The following is a 6,146-nucleotide window of genomic DNA, read 5'->3' as shown; positions in this document are numbered from 1 at the left end:
TCAACACTGGGGTGCAGGCCTGGCATTTCAGTACTTTGAAAATGAAAGCAAGAGGATCAGGTTATGTGGGCCTCTAGATGCCAGCCTAAGCTACAGGAGACCTGTCTCAAGAAAGAAAAAAATGCAACCCATAACCACTATATAATTTCAACATACTTTTTTTTATTTCAAAGAGCTCCCCTACCCATCCACCCAGTGGCAATGTCTGTAGGGGAAAAGGGTCAGTCAAAGAAACACACCCTCAGCAGAGCCAAAAGAAATACACTTTGTTTGGCCCTGCAACCAGAACCAAATAAATGCACCCTGGCCCTGAAACTAGTGCCAAATAAATATACTTTGACTCTAGAATCAGAGTCAGTAAAAGAAATATGCCCTGGCCGGGCGGTGGTGGCGCATGCCTTTAATCCCAGCACTCGGGAGGCAGAGGCAGGCGGATCTCTGTGAGTTCGAGACCAGCCTGGACTACCAAGTGAATTCCAGGACAGCCTCCAAAGCCACAGAGAAACCCTGTCTCGAAAAAAACAAAACAAAAAACAAAAAACAAAAAAAAAGAAATATGCCCTGTCCCTAAAATTAGAGCCAAATCTGACACTGAACCTGAGCAGAAAACCAATTCCTAAGCATGGTATCTAGCCAACCTGAGTTCAGGGATTGAAATCTGACCAATCCCCACCCTGGAAATCTCCCCAGAAAAACTCTGTGCGCTAAGAAGTCCTATATAAACCCTGTCCCTGTTCAGCTTGTGGCTCTCCTGTGGCTGTACTCTGCCACCCTCGCTGAGGCAGCCACTCTCCTGGATTCCTCCCTCTCAATAAATCTCTTGAAGGAGATTTGGGTTTGATCTTCTTTCACCAGGGTGGAGAGAAGTAACGTTTTGCCTGAGCCAGAGCAGACTGTAACACTTTCACTGGGAAATCTTTCCCCTAGCAAGGTGGAGTTGTTATACACTGGGAAAGCCCTCCCCTGCCAGAGCAGAGCTATAAGCTGCCAAGCTTCCTGTGACCTGTGGTAGTCCTTGGCTCCCGATTGCTAGAATACCTTTCCATCTGAGCTGTAACATGCAATATTCTGTGGCTCCCAAGAGTCAGAATACCTTTGCATCTGAGCACACAACACTCACAGCTCACACTGTCAACCTTTAATCCAGTTTTATGTACTTGCCTATTCTGAATGTACATAGTATGAATTGATTCTCACAGTGTGCTCTCTCGTGTCTAACTTTAACTTACTAGGCTTTGGGTTTTGTCGTAAGACACAGTTTCCCTACATTGCTTTGCCTGGCCTGTAAGTTACTATGCAGACCACAGGACCTTGAATTCAATCCTTTGGTTTCTGCATTTTGAGTGACAAGATTATGGGCATTTGCCACCATACCTGGCTAATTTACCAGTTTTTCTTCTTTTGCTTTTGGTTTGAGGCAGAGTTTCTCTATTTAGTCCTGGACCTCTCTCTTGGTAGACCAGGCCGGCCTCAAACCCAGAGATCTGCCTGCCTCTGCCTCTGCCTCTCAAGTGCTGGGATTAAAGGCATGTGCCACCACTACCTGGCACCTAATTTACTGTATTAAGGTCTGTGCTTTTGTGTTCTTTGTTGGGGGAAAGATCGTGAAATGCAACCAAAGCTGACGTAGAGCTCTTGTAATGCTGCCTTTCCTTATGGCCAGTCGAGATTAAATGTATATGTCCTGCCACTCCAGGAAATCTTTTTGCATATTGGGGTAAATGATGGCAGGTGGTGCTGACATCCTGGCTTCTACCTCTTCGACCTCTCCCTGGGTCCTGGGAAACCTGGCCCTGTTCCTGCTCCCAACTCCTCTCCTTCTCTGGCCTTGTGGTTTCTCCTCAACACCTGCCTGTCACTCCATGCCAGCCCTCTCCTGGGTCTGTGCCTTCTCCTTAGGGAACCTTTCCTGATTGCAGGGTCGCTCTAATTCTCAGGCTCTCTACCTGCCCAGGATAGCTCTTCTCCAGGCTACCTTCCCTTGCCCAGGGATCCATCTTTGACAGAGGATCCCTCCTCACTGACAGCTGTCAAAGGCTGCATGGCTGCATCGTGCATCCCTTAGGTGGCTGCATAAGGACTCTGCGTGCAGAAATGTGGAACTGGGGTGCGCAGAGCTGGGTCAACAGCAGCTCCATGTCTCCATTTTCAACTCCTGGACTGTTCTTTTTTTTTTTAATTTTATTATATATGCATACAGTGTTCTATGCTTGGACAACAGAAGAGGGCACTAGATGTCACTAGAGATGGTTGTGAGCCACCATGTGGTTGCTGGGAATTGAACTCAGGCAGCGCTCTTAACCTCTGAGCCATCTCTCCAGCCCCCCTCCCGGACTGTTCCCTTTCCCTACATAAGGAAGCGCCTCCTGCCTGTTCTCTTTTCTTTCCATTTCTGCTCCCCTCCCTCGGCTCCCTTTCCCAATAGACTCCATGTGGATTTGTTGAGTTTGGCGAGATCGTGTTTCATTGCCGAAGCTGCAGCAAAGAACAACAGGTGGGAGCCTGGCTTCAAAATATGTTCAGGTTAGGGTGCTATCTGGTCTGTGTCAGTGACACAGCACTTACTACGAAACACAGGGTCCTAGGCTCAAACTCCTGCACTGAATTAAAGAAACAGCGAGGAGCTCTCCACCTCACTTTGACTTACCATCAGCAATGGTAAGAGGACTGGAGCTGCTGTAATGTGCCCAGTGACTTACTCAACCATGCTTAATAATGAAGCGGCTATAAAAGCTCCACGACAGGACTTTGTGAGTTTGTATTGATTATATGGAGGCTCTGGGAGGATGGCTTTGAAAGAATCTGATCTCTCCATCTGGCTGTTTCCAAAGAGGATCAGTTAAAGGTTATCCTCAGTAGACAACAGACTGGACTATATAAGAAACTACCTCAAAACAGATAAGTAATAAATCTAGTAAACAAACTTCTCCAGGTCCTTTTCCTAAATTCTATGAGCTATTTTAACGGCAAGTGGTTGAAAATGAGGAAAGGATTGTGGGAACATGCAGTTTGTAGCCAAGTGGTAAGCTGTTGGTAACTTGGGGGAACTCACTACTTGAGACTAGCATGTAAAGCAGAGATGGGACAATCCCACAGTACTGAGCCCTTTTAACCTGCAAGAGCTGACAGGTCCAGGTTGACAGTATCAGAAGTGGATTAAGATGGAGGACACTGCATAGGTGTCCTTCAGGGAACTGATCTTCGATAGAAGCTCCATGTATCTGACTTAAGAAGTTAAGTTCTGGGCTGGAGAGATGGCTCAGAGGTTAAGAGCACTGACTGCTCTTCCAGAGGTCCTGAGTTCAATTCCCAGCAACCACATGGTGGCTCACAACCATCTACAATTCAATATGGTGCCCTCTTCTGGCATGTAGGCAGAACACTGTATATGTAATAAATAAATAAATAAAAATTAAAAAAAAAAGTTCTGAGGGAAGTAAGACTAGAAGAAACCGATTAGTTTCACTCCAGTGGCATAACTAGCTTTTAAAAAGACAAAACAAAATACAAATGACAGAGTTGGTAGTATTTCACAGCTTCTAGTCTTGGGAGAAATAATGGGTTTTGGGTTTTTGTCCTTTTTTAGGGGACAGGATCTCACACTGTAATCCAGCCTGGTCTCAAACTTGCAGCAATCTTCCTGATTCAGCCTCCCATGTGCTGGGGTGATAGGCAGGAACCACCAAGCAGGGGTTTGTTGTTTTGCTAACTCTGGACCTGCTTTATCTAGGTCTGTACATCCATTCTAATTAACAACAGACTGCCAGCCAGGTGTTGGTGGTCCATGCCTTTGTTCCTAGCACTCAAGACCAGCCTGCTGTACCAAGCAAGTTCCAGGACAGACTCCAAAACAATACAGAGAAACCTGGTCTCAAAAAATCAACAACAGCCGGGCATTGGTGGTGCACGCCTTTAATCCCAGCACTCGGGAGGCAGAGGCAGGCGGATCTCTGTGAGTTCGAGGCTAGCCTGGTCTACAGAATGAGTTCCAGGACAGCCTCCAAAGCCACAGAGAAACCTTGTCTGGAAAAACCAAACAAATAAAAATAAATAAATAAATCAATCAATCAACAACAGGCTGGAGAGATGGCTCAGTGGTTAAGATCACTGGTTGTTCTTCCAGAGGTCCTGAGTTCAATTTCCAGCAATCACATGGTGGCTCACAACCATCTATAATGAAATCTGGTGCCCTCTTCTGTCATGCAGGCATACATGCAGACAGAATGCTGTATACATAATAAATAAGTCTTAACAAAACAAAACAATAGACTATCAGAAGACTTTCTCTTCAGTCTAAAGCTGATTTTCAGCCTTCAAAAATGTTTGGTTGGTTTTTTTGTTTTTATTTGGTTTTTGGCGGGGGCATGGTTGAGACAGGGTTTCTGTGTATAGCCTCGACTGTTCTGGAACTCAACCTGTAGATCAAGCTGCCCTCAAGCTCAGAGATCCTCCTGCCTCTGCAGGGATTAGAGGCATGTGCCGGCCCCACCAGGCTCAAAAAGGCTTTTTTATCCCTGCATATTATTTATTAACTGCTTACTATGTGATACATAATTTTGCAATAAACTAAAAATGGAAACCAAACATGAAATGTTAAAGTAATGGAGGCTGGGCTGGGGAGATGGCTCGGTGGGTATAGGTGCTTCTTGCCACACCTAGCGATCTGAGGTCAGCAGTTATGAGTGCTTGGGCTCTCCCAGAGAACCTGAGTTTGGTTCCCAGCATTGATAGCACATCGGGTGGCTCACACCCATGAGTTGTCCCCACACACAATACACGTTTGTGCTTCTTTTGAGACCCCACTATGTCTCCCTGGCTGGCACCGAAGTTGTTATATAGACTAGGCAGGCAATGAATTCAGAGATGTCCTTCCTCTGCCTGCACCACCAGGCCCTGACCAGCTCTTCTTTCTGATAACTATTTTCCTGCCTTGGTGGTACTGGAGATTCAACCTAGGGCTTCAAGCATGGTAGGCAAGTGCTTTACCAGTTAGCTACATCCTTAATCCTTTTATAGGGACTTTGACAGAACCTCATCAAGCCTCACTAAGTTTCCAGGCTTAATTTGAACTCATTTTGTAACGGAGGCAGGCCTTGAATTCTCATCAGTCTTCTTCCCTCTGCCTCCCAAGCATCTGAGATTATAGATCACAGTACCAGGCTTCCAAAGCCTATCATGTTGTTGTTTTTTCAAAATTTACAAAAGCCAGGTGGTAGCAGTGCACACCTTTAATCCCAATACTTGGGAAGCAGAGGCAAGAAGATCTCCTAGTTCGTGATCAACCTGGTCTACAGAGCAAGTGCCAGGACAAGCTCCAAAGCTACACAGAGAAACCCTGGTGGGGGGTAGTTTTAAACCGGGTGGTGGTGCATGCCTTTAATCCCAGCACTAGGGAAACAGAGGCAAGTGGAGCTCTGTGAGTTTGAGGTCAACCTGAGCTGTTACACAGAGAAACCCTGTCTGGGACAGGGGACACACAGACACACAACTTACAAATGTGAACGTATGTCCAAGGGGTCCCAAAAAGAGGGCTTTGGCTCTCCTAGAGCTGGAGTTGTATAGGCATTTGTGAACTGCCTGTTATGTGTGCTGGGAACTGAACTTGGATCCTCTCCAAAAGCACCATGCACTCTTAAGCCAAGTCAGCTCTCCAGACCATGGGTCTTTTGTTGTTTTTTTTTAGACAGGGTTTTTCTGTGTCACACCTAGCTGTCCCAGAAACTGCTTTATAGACCAAACTGGCCTCAAACCCTTCCTTTATAGACCAAGCTGGCCTCAAACCCTTAGAGACCGCTTGCCTCTGCCTTCCAAGTGCAGGGATTAAAAGTGTGCACCACCCTTTAATCCCAGCACTCAGGAGGCCGAGGCAGGTGGGTCTCTGTGAGTTCGAAACCAGCCTGGTCTACAAGAGGGAGTTCCAGGACAGCCTCCAAAGCCATAGAGAAACCCTGTCTTGAAAAACCAAAAAAAAAAAAAAAAAGTGTGCACCACCACCACCCGGACAGACCATATTGTCTAATTGATAATACCTACCCATCTTCCTTATCAGGTATCTTTTGGTTTGGGTGGTGCTGAGCATCCAAACCCAGAGACTCACGAATGCTAGATAACCAATCACTCTACCACTGAGCTATACCTCCCACAGA

Source organism: Mesocricetus auratus, unplaced genomic scaffold (assembly GCF_017639785.1).
Source record: "Mesocricetus auratus isolate SY011 unplaced genomic scaffold, BCM_Maur_2.0 Super-Scaffold_100018, whole genome shotgun sequence".
Classification (NCBI taxonomy): domain Eukaryota; kingdom Metazoa; phylum Chordata; class Mammalia; order Rodentia; family Cricetidae; genus Mesocricetus; species Mesocricetus auratus.
The sequence above is the reverse complement of the archived record's forward strand: the minus strand, read 5'-3'. Positions refer to the sequence as shown.